Raw genomic sequence first — 15,127 nt, 5'->3', positions numbered from 1 at the left:
CCCTAATCTCTCTCTCTCTCTCTCAAATAAATAAACTTAAAAAAAAATTTTTTAATGTTTCAGTAGATACTAATAAACTGTCTGTATAATCATAAAATAGTTATAAGCACTCAACCTGATTTCTCCCTCTCTAACATAGTAAGTATGTTATTCTTATTTTGGTGTTGTAGAAACTTAACTCTGATAACCAGGGCTTCCTGAACTTATCCAACACCACAGTTTGTATCAGCAACACCCCAGACTGAAATTGGTTGCTTCTTTCTCTCTTTGCACAGTATTTTATCAGCTGCCCTTCTATACCACCGATGCCCCTTTACGTTACTTATTTTTTTTCTCTCAGTCTCCTACACGAGCAATGAACGCCTTGAAGCTATAGACACGATTTCATTCATCTTTGGGTTTACCATCCCATCTGGCACCTAGTGGATGTTGGACAGTTTTTATTAAACAAACGAAGAAATGAATGTATGAATGGATGTTTGGATTCACTTAAGAATATACCTGTCAGTACAGAAACAATTTCATGACTCTTGTATGAGAAAGACCCATTCAAGGATAGGTTTGTTTGTCGGAATGGAATGAATAGGAGAACAGATGGTTGTGGTCAAAGGGGGTAATTTTAAGTCTCCGAGTGAAGTTTTAATGATGAAGGTTTAGGAGGAAGAGAAATTTGAGTCACAGACTTTGAGTTTTAAGGCATTGCTGAATTCTTGGGTGGCAGATATAAAGAAGGAGATTGTTGAGCTAAAGTAGGTGCAAGAATTGTAAATGACAGCTTTCATGGTATCACAGCACCAATGGCATGACTATGGACCAAGACAGAATATCTTGAATAAGGAGAAAACTGAATAACTCTCAGGAGTATGATCAATTGATGGTTAACAAGGTGATGGCATATTTTTGGGGGCCCCTGGGTGGCTCAGTTGGTTGAGCATCTGACTTTGGCTCAGGTCATGACCTCGCAGTTGACAGGTTCGAGCCCCGCATTGGGTTCTGTGCTGACAGCTCAGAGCCTGGAGCCTGCTTCAGATTCTGCGTCTCCCTCTCTCTGCCCCTCCCCTACTCATGCTCTGTCTCTGTCTCAAAAATAAATAAACACTAAAAGAAAAAAAAAAGGTGATGGCATGATTGCATAAATGGATAGGTTCTTGGGTCAACATGTCCAGAATTGTTGGCAATCTTCAGTCGATACATAAAGGTATGCTGACCCCTTTTTCTAGCCATGGGGAGGATCTGGAAAGAGAGAGAGCCCAGCAACCTTCAGGACAGTATTAATGTTGGGTGAATCAACTGCTTCACTTGAAACACACACACACACACATACACAGGGGCCCCTGGGTGGCTCATTCAGTTGAGCGACCAACTCCTGATTTCGGCTCAGGTCATGATCTCACAGTTCATGAGTTTGAGTCCTGCATCAGGCTCTGCGTTCACAGTGTGGAGCCTGCTTGGGATTCTCCCTCTCTCTGTCTCTCTCTCTCTCTCTCTCACAAAATAAATAAATAAGCTTTTAAAACACACACACACGCACAGAAAAAAAAGTGCTCAGCAAAAAAGGAGAGAGACAAGGAAAGAACAGAATGGAGCATCCTTTAAACTGAGCTAAGTAGAGCCCAGTGTCTGGAGTCTTCTGTTTGGTTGTTTATAGGCACATTCCCACTGGATGCAAATCACTATTTGCTGTTGTCTTTGTCCAATCCAGCTGTTGGTCACAGGCATTTCCACTTCACGTAGAAGCCCCCATGCTCTCAGAAAGCACAGTGAAAGTCAGGAGTAGGAAGGACCCTTGGAAAATGCTGAACCTAACATGTCACCTTAAAGGAAAGGAAATTGAGGGGTGCCTGGGTGGCTCAGTCGGCTGAGCGTCTGACTTTGGCTCAGGTCGTGATCTCACGGTTCATGGTTTTGAGCTCTGTGTTGGGGTCTCTGCTGACAGCTCAGAGCCTGGAGCCTGCTTCAGATTCTGTGTCTCCCTTTCTCTCTACCCCTCCCCCACTTGCTCTCTCTCTCTGTCTCTCAAAAGTGAATAAATATTAAAAAAAAAAATAAAAATGCTCTCTCCCTCTATCTCTCCCTCTCTTTCAAAAATAAACATCAAAAAAATTAAGGGAAGGGAAATTGAGGCATAGAACATTTAAATGAATGATTGTAGATACTAGAATTAATTGTTACAGCAAAGATGAACCCCTAGCTCATAATCATACGTCAGACTTAAAGTATGTTCATTATGCTTTGTAGCCTCCTAGTTTGTACATCTCTGAAATATTTTTCACTAAAACAAATTTTCTCTATTGTCCTTACATTTATGCTTTTAATGAACTACTTTTCTTCTTAGAGAAGGTACAATGTTGCTTAGTTTTTAGAGACAGTAACAGTAACGATATGCATATCATTAGATCATACCATATACACACATGCATAAGATAAATTTATTTCATTCGTACGTAACTGTTTCCTGAGTGCTCATATATGCATCATCTTACTCTCAGAAACTGCTGAACATGATCACCTCAGCTGATCTGTTTCCAGCTGCACTGCTAGTCTCTGTGTCTGTATGTGAACAGTAGAGCAGAGCGAGGGGTAACCCTAGGAACTCAAGGTTTCCTTTAGAAGAGGTCAGTGGACAGGGGTGCCTGGGTGGCCCAGTTGGTTGAGGGTCCAACTTTTGATTTTGGCTCAGGTCATGATCCCAGCGTCCTGGGATCAAGCCCCGTGTTGGGTTCCATGTTGAGAGTGGAGCCTGCTTAGGATTCTCTCTCCCACTCTGGCCCCGCCACCTCTCCAGAGCTCATGTGTGAGCATGCTCTCTTTCCTCTCTCTCTCTTTCTCCAAAAAAGGGGGGAAAAAAGTCCAGTGGACAAAAGTCAAATTGGTACGGACTCAAATGGAAATCTGATGAAGATCTGAAAAGGCCAGCCAAAGGTTGTGTTAATGAAGTACATTTGTCTGGTACCACCAGACGCAGACCTTGAGAAAAGGACTGGAGGTTTATTTGGGAAGGGAGTCACCGTGAGACTCGGTAGAGAAGGGGTCAGAGAGGGTGTGTTGACAAGCAAGTTACCACCGTGTGTAGCTGGAGCTTTTCCCTTGGGGAGTTCTGGGAAACTGAGCCCTACAGTTCTCCCACCTGAGGGCTGAGACAAGATGTTTACAACCAACTTTTCTCTGTCACTGAGCAGTGCTGCTCCCAGGGGGTGTTAATTCTGTGGCTTTTCCAGCTGCCGCTGTGATCAGAGCAAATCCTCAAGCAAAGAAATGCAGAACTTGGCTGCTGGAATTTCACTGAATGCAGAGCGTGAGGGTTTGATCAGGGCCCTGGCAGTGTCTGCTCCCCAGCCAACCACTGTTTATCTCCTTACATGTTAGCAAGGCTCAGAAAGAGCGGTGGACACAACCTTTTGTACACATTGTGCGTCATCAAAAGTTGACTAGTATCTCTAGTGCCTAAGGCTCTATCGGAGCATCGGTAAGAACAGCCACTATGAATTTCTTGAGAGAAGAAGAGATAAAGTAGACCTTTCCCCAGGCTTCATGTGTGACTATGTCTCTGGGCCAAATTTAATTGAAAAGACAAAAGATTTGCACGAGCAAGTCCAGTTGATTGAGTTGATGTATTTCTGAATGCCGGGTTCTCCTTAGGATGTTCTTAGCACTTGGAACGCTATTTGGGAACTTCAAGGAATAGTTGACTGAAATGGTCTGCCGGTCAGGGGGCTGCATAGTTTCTCTGAGTCTTACTTTTGTACAGTGTATCCCACACATAGCTTTGCAGGGGTGAACGTGGTCTTCTTTGAGATTCCTGCCCATTGTTCTCCACTCTGAGTAAGTCCCATGAAGGAAGGTCCCTCTGGGTTTCAGCAGAAGAAGGAATCTTTCAGGGGTCTTGAATTGCCTAAGCTTCATGCTCACGTACCATACAGCATGTGGTACCTAGGAATATGATAGTTTATTTTTTTAACCTTATTTATTTATTTATTTTGAAAGAGAGCGAGCTCGAGCATGTCAGCACAAGTGGAGGAGGGGCACAGAGAGAAGGAGAGAGAGAATCCCAAGCAGGCTCCGTGCTGTCAGCGCAGAGCCCAACATGGGGCTCTATCTCAGGATCATGACCTGAGCCGAAATCAAGAGTCGGATACTTAATGGACTGAGCCATCCAGGCATCCCGAAATACAATCGTTTAAAGCTTCCAAAGATGTCACAATTATTTCTTGGAGAGCATAAGCTCATCATTTCTCAAAGGGAAAAATGTGTAACCTGTGAATAATCTGTCCCAGAATCTTGTGTGCCAGGGTCCTCCCCCTAAACACGTACTTAGGTATGAATAATCGAGTTAGAAAATGCAGGAGGTCACAGGATATTGTTCTCCACTGTTGGCAATGCAGAAATCATAGCTAACCTTTTGGAATGATACCAACTGTTTAGGCAACACTTAATGATATCACAGAAAGGGACGGTTTTCCAGGAGGTAGCTTTGAAGAAGGCAACTTCAGCTGTTGGTTGATTCAGATCTTTCAATTGTGCAGAAAGCCAGCTATGGGTATAGCCAGGACATTGTGCACCTGACTCTTACAAGAAACATTAAATCAGAATCACCATGATATTGCAGACTGTGTAAAGACAACCTTTTGTGATAGCTGTTGGGGTCGGTACCCATTGACCCTACCACTCCTTCATAACTTATTCATTCATTTACTTCTGTGACTTCGTCTAGAGCTCATTATAATGACTAGTGTTTTAATAATGATCTGGGTCATTACAGTATGTAAAATCATGTTTGATGCTAATGGGTCATTTAAGACAGGGAAACTGAGTGTACATTTCCAAAGATATTCACTCAATGTTTGAAATAATGTATTAGCGGTTAAAGGTTACTAATTTAATAGTTAGCTAAGTCCCTGGTCAAAAATTACTCCTTTTTGAAGGATGCTGGAAACGTCCACATACAGCCTTTCTACTTCCTTTCCCAACAAAGCATTAAGTTATGGCTGGAAAGAAAAGGAGGACAGAGAGCGGAGAATCTAGATTTGGAGGGCTTTTTTTTAAATCTATTTTACCAGCAGTGTGAAAAGTGGGGGGGGGGGGAAGTCCCTCAAAGTAAAGTCCAAATGAAACAGAACATTCCTTTCTGAATGAGGCAGGTGATCAAAGTTGCTGGGTTACCCAGAATCTGTATCCATTTCAGAATGCGTTTCTAAAAGCCTGTGTGTGGGATAGATGGCAAATTGTGTTTTCAGAAAATGGTTTTTTAGAGATGGAAAAAAAAAATCTTCAACTGTCTCACATTTGGGAAGAACACTGTAGTGCTTTGTGGCATAGCGCTGATTGATTTTATTATCTCTTCCCACTTATGCTCATTTAACCATATGACTCATTTCTGGCACCTGATGTTAAAGTTTGAAGGAGGCTGGAAGGGACCGGGCTCAGGATTTCATAGACAGGTGGGGTCTGGTGGCCTTGTTCCCGGGTGGTGGCCCTCCAGGTTGTGCAATGGATCTGCAATCCTCTCCTGTGTTTTGACACTAAATAGGAAGTTCGGATTCACGGTGGGCTTTTAATTCTTAGATCTGTTTGCCATGCTTACTTTGCCTTTTTGGTCTGTTTGACAATCCTGCCTCAGTGGTCCATGAACGTGTGTTGTCCTCGGAGCGTCAGCTCCTCAGATAGGTCCTGTGGCGGGGAGTATCAAAGGCAGGCTCAGTCTTTGTCACCCAGTCTGTTTAAGGAGTGGGAAGGAGAGCCTCAGTCCAAGAGTCACAGGTGCCATAGCGCTGCTCACTCCATTTCTGCCAACATGGCGGGAATGCCGGCCAGGGCTTTCCACCGCCGAGAGGAGTGTAACTTAACAGAGATCATCTCCCCAGGCTCTGACTAACCAGCCTCCTAAGGATTTGGGTAAGGAAGGTATGAAAGATTGAAAGCCCAAAGTCAAAGTCAGTTGGTACCTATATTGGACACTTCCTGCCCTTGGGGGTGTCTGTTGTTCTCCCGACATTCCATACTGACCCCAATGGCCAGCAAAGGGCAAGGAATTGTCCTAAGGCGATGGGGAGAGGGGTTGATAAGTGAAGCTTGCCCACATCTGTCCCGTGGACGTTCTCTCTCTCCAGTCTACATCCCCCCATCCAGCCTCCCACGAATTCACGAGAGCTTTTGTCCCCTGGGGGTGTTTTTGGACAGTTCCTGGAATCCACACTCCCATCCTGCTTCCTTAGATCCCCCGGGGTTGCTGTGCACGTAGGAGCATTGGTCCCTTTTGCTGATGTTATTTCTTCCCACACACAGCTGGTTAGATGCCACCCTCTAAATGTCTGCTTAGCTGGAAGAAGAGAAGAGGAGTCTAATCTCAGAGAAACTATGTTATCTGGGAAGGGCTTGTTTGAGGAAAGCCTCTTATTAAAAACAAAATCACAGCCAGTGATTTCTGCCTTTGACCTTGACTGTTTCTTGTCCTCTCTGTGTACTAAACCTATGTTTTACTGTCATGGACAAAAGTGAAGGTTCGGCTCGTATGTGCTGCTACCAACAGATGGCTGCTTAATGCCAGTGTCTGCTCTGATAGGGTTTCGTTCCTACCACGCTGGATATTAAATACTTCTAGCATCATCTTTGGTGAAATAATTGTGCTGTGTCACTTGCTTTCCGTCATGCTTGAAGTCCGGGGACCCTATCATGGCTTAAGGACTTCATCTAGAACTGAGTTCATTAAAGTTTCTTTGCATCGTGTCTGACGTAGCTCAGTTTTCTCAAGTCAACGTGCCTCTTGATTGAATCAAGCCTTTTGTTTTAGTGCCTTGGCTTTTAAAGTGGGTTCTACTCACTCGGGCATGGTAGTCAAAAGAAAGAAGCCAGTCACTACCCACCTGAGGGGTTTATCTTCGGTGTCAAGGCAGGATGCATCACAGGTGTCCTCCCTTAGCGTTGATGTGATACAGGAAACATAATCTTGATGGGCCGTGAGCTCAGCCTCCTGGGTGCCCGCCGGAGGCAGCTGCAACTGGAGAAGGGAAGTGGTGTTAGGTCTCAGGGTATAGTTGATGCGGTGGGAACTGATGTCTCAGCTCAGGCTGTCTCATGCCTCTGGTCTCCTAAATGGGTTTCCTACCATTTCATCAGCAAAGACAGGGTTGAGTGCTCACTTTGGCATCACACAAACTAAACGTGGAAAGATACAGAGAAGATTAGCGTGGCCCCTGTGCAAGGGTGACATGCAAATTCGTGATGCATTCCATATTTTTATGGGTTAAATGGGCGGTGGGCATTAAGGAGGGCACTTTTGGGGATGAGCGCTGGGGTGTCATTTGTAAGAGTCGAATGACTGGGTCCTACTCCATAAGCCATGACAATTCTGTATGTCAGCTAACTTGAATTCAAGTTAAGGGGCGCCTGCGTGGCTCAGTCGGTTGAGCGTCTGACTTCAGCTCAGGTCATGATCTCAGGGTTCGTGAGTTCGAGCCCCATGTCAGGCCCTGTGCTGACAGCTCAGAGCCTGGAGCCCGCTTCGGATTCTTTGTGTGTGTGTGTGTGTGTGTGTGTGTGTGTCTCAAAATAAGTAAACATTAAATTCAAAACAAAAGAAAACAAAAACAAAAAACAGGGTTGAACTCTGCCAAGACTACCTCATCAGAAATGGCAGCTCACTTTTTAATCATCTCTTGTTTTCCACGTACTTTTATACTGTGTTAAGGAGAAGCAGAGAACTTTTAAGATTGATTACAAGGATGGATTCTGAAATGGACTGCTTAAGTTCCAAGCCCAGCTTCATCCTTTATAGCTGCACGACTCCAACCCTTTGTGCCTCATATTTTTGCCTGTAAAATGGGCATTGCCCAAAGGACTGTTAGTCGACACATTTCATTGCATTAAATGAATAAAAATGTCACAATAAGAACCTAACGCCTTTTTTTAAAAATAAGTAGCCGTTGTTAATAACTACAAGATTATTTGCGTTCTCTTAAAAGGGCATTTACATTATAGAAATAAACCAGACAGGTGTTCTGTGTTCGGCAATAAAATTAGGGAAAACTGTTGAAAAGTCCAGATGAAAACCGTGCCTCCAGCACGCCCCACGGGTTGCTGTGGGATTGGGGGGGGGGGGGCTGTTAGAAATTTGATGCCAAATGTGTACATGAACGTACTCTGGGCACCATGCAAAGACCCTCAGCCAAGAGCTTCTTATAAAAAAAAACTTGTGCAAACCGTTGAAACATACAAGGAGTAAAGTGATAAACAATGTTGCAGATCATACGCTGGATTCTTTGGATCAGACAAGATCTGAAACGAGAGAGCCTGGCTGCTGTGTGACCACAGGCAGTGTCAGAGCTCCCTGATAAAACTGCACAATTCAGTTTAGAGAAATGCGGTTTTTTTTGTTACGGTTTTGTTTTTCCCCATGTTGAGATGGCTCCGACTCAGGATGAAGAATTGCAGGTGGAAAAGCTTAATATTAGCAAGCACTTACCTTTACTGGGTGCCAGACAGTGTTCTGAGCCCCTTAAGTATGTTAACTCATGGGCCGCCTGGGTGGCTTGGTCCGTTGCGTCCGACTCTTGGTTTCATCTCAGGTCATGGGTCTCAGGGCTGTGGGATTGAGCCCCATGTCGGGCCGTGTACTGAGCAGGGGGCCTGCTTGAGATCCTCTCTCTCTCTCTCTCTCTCTCTCTCTCTCTCTTTCTTTCTCTTCCTCCTTCACTCCCTCCCTCTCCCTCTGTCCCTCTCCCCTGCTCACATTCTCTCTCTCAAAAGAAAATAATAAATATATGAAGTCTCTAAATCCCCACAATAACTCTGTGAGGTAGATAGCCTCAGTATCCCCATTTCACAGATGGGGAAGTGAGGCACAGTGCAGCTATTTTTTCAAGGTCATACAGTGTGGAAGCAGCCAAGGCAGAACTCAAACTTTGGCCTTCTGGCTCTGAACTTGATCCCCTCTATCCCTTCATGATATATGCTGCTCAGGTACAGGGAAGCAAAGGACTGAGTGTGCCCTTCTGTGTTCTTCCAAGGTCATGAGGGAGAATATCTCCTGCATGTAAACGAGTAAGCTCTACTGACCTACGTCCTAGAGTCTCTGAGCTGGGAGTGACTTCTGGAGTATTCCAACCCAGCCAGCCCCTCTTGGCCATCACAGCACCATGTCTCCCCTCTCTCTCGTTTGTTCTCTTGAACCACACTATGTAATGGAGGTTTAGACACACATGATTTAAAATACTAGTCTTGGGGCACCTGGGTTTCCGTCACTTGAGCATCCAACTTCGGCTCAGGTCATGACCTCGCTCGCGGTTCATGAGTTCGAGCCCCACATCGGGCTCACTGCTCTCAGCACAAAGTTTGCTTCAGATCCTCTGTCCGCCTCTCTCTCTGCCCCCACCCCTGCTTACGTTCTCTCTCTCTCTATCTCTCTTTCTCTCTCTCTCTCTCTCTCTCTCTCTCATTCTGTCCCTCTCTCAAAAGTAAGTAAACATTAAAAAAATGTTACTCTTCACCACATGACAAAGTACGTTCACGTCTTCGGGGAGTATTTTCTGATGTTTTCAGGCTTGGAGCAAGTTGCTCAGTTTCCTAAAATTGTATCCATCTTTAAATGCATCTCAAGGTGGACTCTTCTCTGTACATACTGTTTCATGTCAGGACCACCGACCATTCTGCACATAATGCCCTGTGAGAAACTGGTGCGTTTTTGGGGCGCCTGGCTGGCTCAGTCGGTAGAGCGTGTGACTGTGAAGTTCAAGCCCCACATCTGGTGTAGAGATTACTTTAAAAAATTTTTTAAAAATAACTAAATAACTAAATAGGATTTGTGGGTTTTGTTAAACAATGTGTAACTTTTCTCTTTCCCCTCTTCCACACGGACCAAGTACCAGAATTAGGTTATTCTGTGCACATTTCTTTTGTGCTTATTGGAAATGATGCCCCTGGGTTGTCTTCTTCTTCTTCTTCTTCTTTTTTTTTTTTTTTTTACGTTTATTCATCTTTGAGAGAGACAGAGCGTGAGCGGGGGAAGGGCAGAGAGAGGGAGAGGGAGACACAGAATCTGAAGCAGGCTCCAGGCTCCGAGCTATCAGCAGAGAGCCCGACGCGGGGCTCAAACTCACGGACGGTGAGATCATGACCTGAGCCGAAGTTGGACGCTTAAGCGACCAAGCCACCCAGGTGCCCCAACCCCTGGGTTGTCTTCGTACAGCAGGAGACCTCCCCCCACCCAATTGTATAGAGATACAGTTGACACACTCGTGGTGTAACTTTAAGGTATACAGCACGATGGTTTGGCTTAGGTGATTGTGAAATTCGTACTCCAACAGATTTAGTTTGCATCCATCATCACACACACACACACACACACACACACACACACACACACACACACATATATATAATTTTTTTTTAAGTAAAAGGAACTGAACCAAAAAGACCTCCCCTTGTGATGAAAACTCTTAGGATTTACCCTCTTACCCACTGCCTTGTGTAGCACAGGGCAGAGTTGGCTTATCCTCAGCATGTGGTAGCTTATGCAGCTAGTGAGCACCGATCTTTATCCAATCCTCTGCCGCCACTCCTTGCCTCTGGAAATCACAGGTCTGATCTCTTTTCCTGGAGGTTTTTGGGTTTTTTTGTTGTTGGTGTTTGTTTTTGTTTTTGTTTGAGATCAGACAGTGGTTGTCTTTCTCTGGCTGACTTACTTCACTCGGCGTAATCTTCTTTATCCCCTCATCCATCAGTGGACACTCAGGTTGTTTCTGTGTCTCAACTCTTGTAAATAATGCTGCTGTGAATGTGGGGGTGCAGATGTCTTTTCGAGTTAGTGTTTTCATTTTCTTGGGGTGTATTCTCAGAAGCGGAATTGCTGCATCAGGTAGTGGTTCCATTTTTAATTTTTTGAAGGCCCTCCATCCGGTTTTCCAATAGCAGCTGTACCAGTTTACAACCCCGGCAACGGTGCACAAGGGTTCTGTTTTCTTCACATCCACCCCAGCATTTGTTGCCTCTTGCCTTTTTGATGACAGTTACTCTAATGGGCGGGAGGTGATATCTCATTGAGGGTTTGATTTACTTCTCCCTGATGCCTAGTGATGTTGAGCATCTTTTTATGTATCTGTTGGCCATTCATATATCTTCTTTGGGAAAGTTGTCTATTTGGGTCTTTTGCCCATTTTATTTTTTGTTTTATGTATTTTTATAAGTTTTTTTTGATGTTTATTCATTTTTGAGAGACAGAGAGACAGAGCATGAGTGTGGGAGGAGCAGAGAGAGAGGGAGACACAGAATCCGAAGCAGCCTCCAGGCTCTGAGCTGTCAGCACAGAGCCTGATGCGGGGCTCAAACTCACAAGCTGTGAGATCATGACCTGAGCTGAAGTCGGACGCTCAACCGACTGAGCCACCCAGGCACCCCAATTTTATTATTTTAATGTTGATTTATTTTTGAGAGAGAGAGAGAGAGAGAAAGAACACGAGTGGGGGAGGGGCAGAGAGTGAGAGGGAGACACAGAATCTGAAGCAGGCTCCAGGCTCTGAGCTGTCAGCACAGAGCCTGACGTGGGGCTCGAACTCACAAGCTATGAGATCATGACGTGAGCTGAAGTTGGATGCTTAACCCGCTGAGCCACCCAGAAGCCCCACTTTTGCCCATTTTAATTGGATGGGTTTTTTTTTCTCCCTAATGGGTTCTTTGTATATTTTGGATATTTACCCTTTATTAGATACACGGTTTGCAATTTTTCCCCATTTTGTAAGTTGTCTTCTTTTTTTTAACATTATTGATGGTTTCTTTTGTTGCGCAGAAGCTTTTTAGTTTGATTTAGTCACACTTGTTTATTTTTTATTTTGTTGCTTATGCTTTAGGTATCATATCTGAAAGATCATTACCAGTTCCTGGGTCAAGAAGTTCTTTTTCTAGGAATTTCCTGGTTTCACTTGAGTTAAGTCCTTAATTCATTTTGAGTTAATTTTTCTGAGTGTTGTAGAGCAGGGGTCTAGTTTCATTGTTTTACTTGTGAATATCCAATTTCTCTAGCACCATTTCTTGAAAAGACTGCCTTTTTAAAATTTATACAAAGCTTAGGCAGATGCTATGATCATTTTACATTTCTGCCCAAAATAATAGTTCTCAATAAATATTTGCCGCTTTGAGGTGTCTTTTTGAAGAGCTCATTAATCTGTGTTTCTCTTGCCCTGGAGGATTTATTTTAAAAGTACTCAGATGTATATATCTTTGAACATTTTATTTAAAGGCCTTTAGAGCAATTAATTGCATCTGCCAGTATGTTTGTAGGCACTAATATTTCACAGAGAGGCATACCTTTCTTGTTTCTTGAACACTATAATGAGCACATTGTGTGGCCAAGGGAATATTTTTTTAAGTTTCTCTATTTATTTTGAGATAAAAAAAAAGAGAGAGAGAGAAACAAACAGCAGTGGAGGGGCAGAGAGAGAGAGAGAGAGACAATCCCAGCAAGCTTCATACTGTCAGCCAGAACCTGAGGCAGCAGCTCAAATTCGGGAGCCGTTAAGATCATGACCTGAGCCAAAAATCAAGAGCTGGACGCTAAGGGGCTCCTGAGTAGGTCAGTTGGGTCACGATCTCACAGTTTGTGGGTTCGAGCCTTGCGTCAGTGTGGAGCCTGCTTGAGATTCTCTTTCTCTCCCTCCTCTCTCTGCCCTTCCCCTCCCCGTGCTCTTTCTCTCTCTCAAAAGAAATAAACTTTAAAAAAAAAAAAAAAAGGAGTGGGACGAGTGAGTTTAGGCCACTGTGATGAGATGTCATTTGTATTACCTCAGTGGATTCCCAGGTACTTTGTGAGGTCAGTTCCATTATAATTTCCATTTTACCAATGAGGACTTTGAAGCTAGGAAGCTAAGAGGTATGATCTTTGCAAGGCCAAAGGAAAGTAATGCAGCCAGGACTGAAGTTTCGCGGTCTGGAAAGTTCATAAGAGCAGGAATGACGTCAAATTCTGTTCCTCTTTTTACTCCTATCTAGAACCTCACACGGCAGATAGCCCATTTAATGAACTAAGTGATAATTGAACAAATAAATGGGGGGAAACACCCAACAGTAACCAGCAAGATAAGAATAGCTTCAAATTATTTGTGATTTCGTGTCTGGTGCTCAGCACTCCGTGGGTTTTGAGATATAGCAATTTATACAAATAAATATTTGTATAATGTCACATTTCTAACATCATTTAACTATTGTATCATAACTACCTTTAACTGACATTTTCTTTTCTTAACCATCTTTTACTCTTCTAGTTTGTCTGTCTTCGTAAAATATTGCTAAATTGAGAGCAGCACACCATCAGGAGCCTAGTTAAGTCTGAATAGTACATTATAATTACATTGCTTATTTTATGTGTTATTTATTTTAGATAATATACCCCAGGAAGCTTTTGACTCCCATTCATCTTGTCTTCCAGTAAAATACCCTGAGTCTGTCTTTTTTGCCTATTTATTTTGCTAATGCATTCCTGATATTCTGCCCTTCTGTATATGAATAACAATGCGGTATACCTTTATCTTCACGAACTTCCACTTTTATTTTCCTAATTTTGTCAAATTGTGTTATATTTCAATCCTTGTCCCTTTTTCTCTCCCTTCTCAACTTCATGTTAGCTCAAGGTTTAATGAGCTAATTTTCTTCTGAAGACTCAAAACCATTATAAAACTTTGAAGTATAGAAAATGATGTGTTTTCTCAACTTGGCTTGAGGCCGCATCTCTTGGCATTGTTATTTTCAAGACATGATATTTTCAGATTAAAAAAAAAAACAACACTTTAATGTTTATTTTTGAGAGCGACACAGAGTAGGAGTCAGGGAGGAGCAGAGAGAGAGGGAGACACAAGAATCTGAAGCAGGCTCCAGGCTCTGAGCCGTCAGCCCAGAGCCGGACGTGGGCTCAAAGTCACAAACCAGGAGATCATGACCTGAGCTGAAGTCAGATGCTTAACTGAGCCCCTCAGGCGCCCCCCCCCCCCCCCGCCCATGACTCTATATATTTTCATATTGAAATCAACTCAGTCCATTTTTTTTTGAAGGGGGGTGAGATATGGAAACCCTATTTAGTGTTTTTCCTTTACAAGTTAGTGCTGTGTTATAGAAAGAAAGCAAAACGAACATTGCTTCTTTTGTCCCTTTCTGTTTGCTTACAAAAGTTAAAAAGCACATTCATCAGTTTATCTCACGCTGAAACTCAAATAGTTTCTTGACTTCAAGTTTGTACCCATTTTATTTATTATTATTATTTAATTCTTTTAATGTTTATTTATTTTTGAGAGACAGAGAGAGACCGCGTGAGCAGGGGAGGGGCAGAGAAAGAAGGAGACACAGAATCTGAAGCAGGTTCCAGGCTCTGAGAACAGCGAGATCATGACCTGAGCCGAAGTTGGACGCTTAGCTAAGCCACCCAGGCGCCCCAATTATTATTTTTTTTATGTTTATTTATTTTTGAGAGGGAGAGAGAGAGCAGAGGAGGGGCAGAGAGAGAGGGAGACACAGAATCTGAAGCAGGTTCCAGGCTCTGAGAACAACGAGATCATGACCTGAGCCGAAGTTGGACACTTAGCTAAGCCACCCAGGCGCCCCAATTATTATTATTTTTTTTATGTTTATTTATTTTTGAGAGGGAGAGAGAGAGCAGAGGAGGGGCAGAGAGAGAGGGAGACACAGAATCTGAAGCAGGCTCCAGGCTCCGAGCCATCAGCACAGAGCCCGACACAGGGCTCGAGCTCACGGACCACAAGATCATGCCCTGAACCAAAGTCAGATGCTTAACTGACTGAGCCCACCCAGGCGCTCCAAGTTTATACTCATTTTCAACAAACCACAGATTACTCTTACTTCTCTCAGTGCTTCAGTCTGTAACATGCAGAATTCACTGTTAACATTAAGAAAGATGTGTTGTAATTATGGTCTATTTTGATTGGTTGCTCACCTCCTGCTATTTGCTCGGCACGGGCCTAACACTGATTAGGGAGAGCAAACTAACCTCTCCACTGGCTCAAACTAGAAGTTTCTGCTACTTCTAGGTCCACATTCATGCCCAACCACCAAACAAGGACAGCTTGGTTGCAGTACATGATTATATCACTCATTGGCAGTTCCATTTAAATGAATGGAACAAGGGATGCCTGGG

The 15,127-nt window shown here is 43.6% G+C and overlaps 1 protein-coding gene and 1 non-coding gene across 2 annotated transcripts in view; both read left to right on the top strand.

The window, feature by feature from the left end:
* The window catches only part of RYR2 (ryanodine receptor 2), a 765,551-nt gene that overhangs the window by 406,522 nt on the left and 343,902 nt on the right, over window positions 1–15,127 (top strand). The gene's annotated exons all lie outside the window — the stretch shown is intronic.
* Window positions 7,129–7,235, top strand: LOC122202864. The gene has a single exon (XR_006194921.1). It is a non-coding gene; the product is annotated as a U6 spliceosomal RNA (small nuclear RNA).

This window comes from Panthera leo, chromosome D2, assembly GCF_018350215.1.
Source record: "Panthera leo isolate Ple1 chromosome D2, P.leo_Ple1_pat1.1, whole genome shotgun sequence".
NCBI lineage: Eukaryota > Metazoa > Chordata > Mammalia > Carnivora > Felidae > Panthera > Panthera leo.
This window is presented reverse-complemented; position numbering and strand designations above follow the sequence as displayed.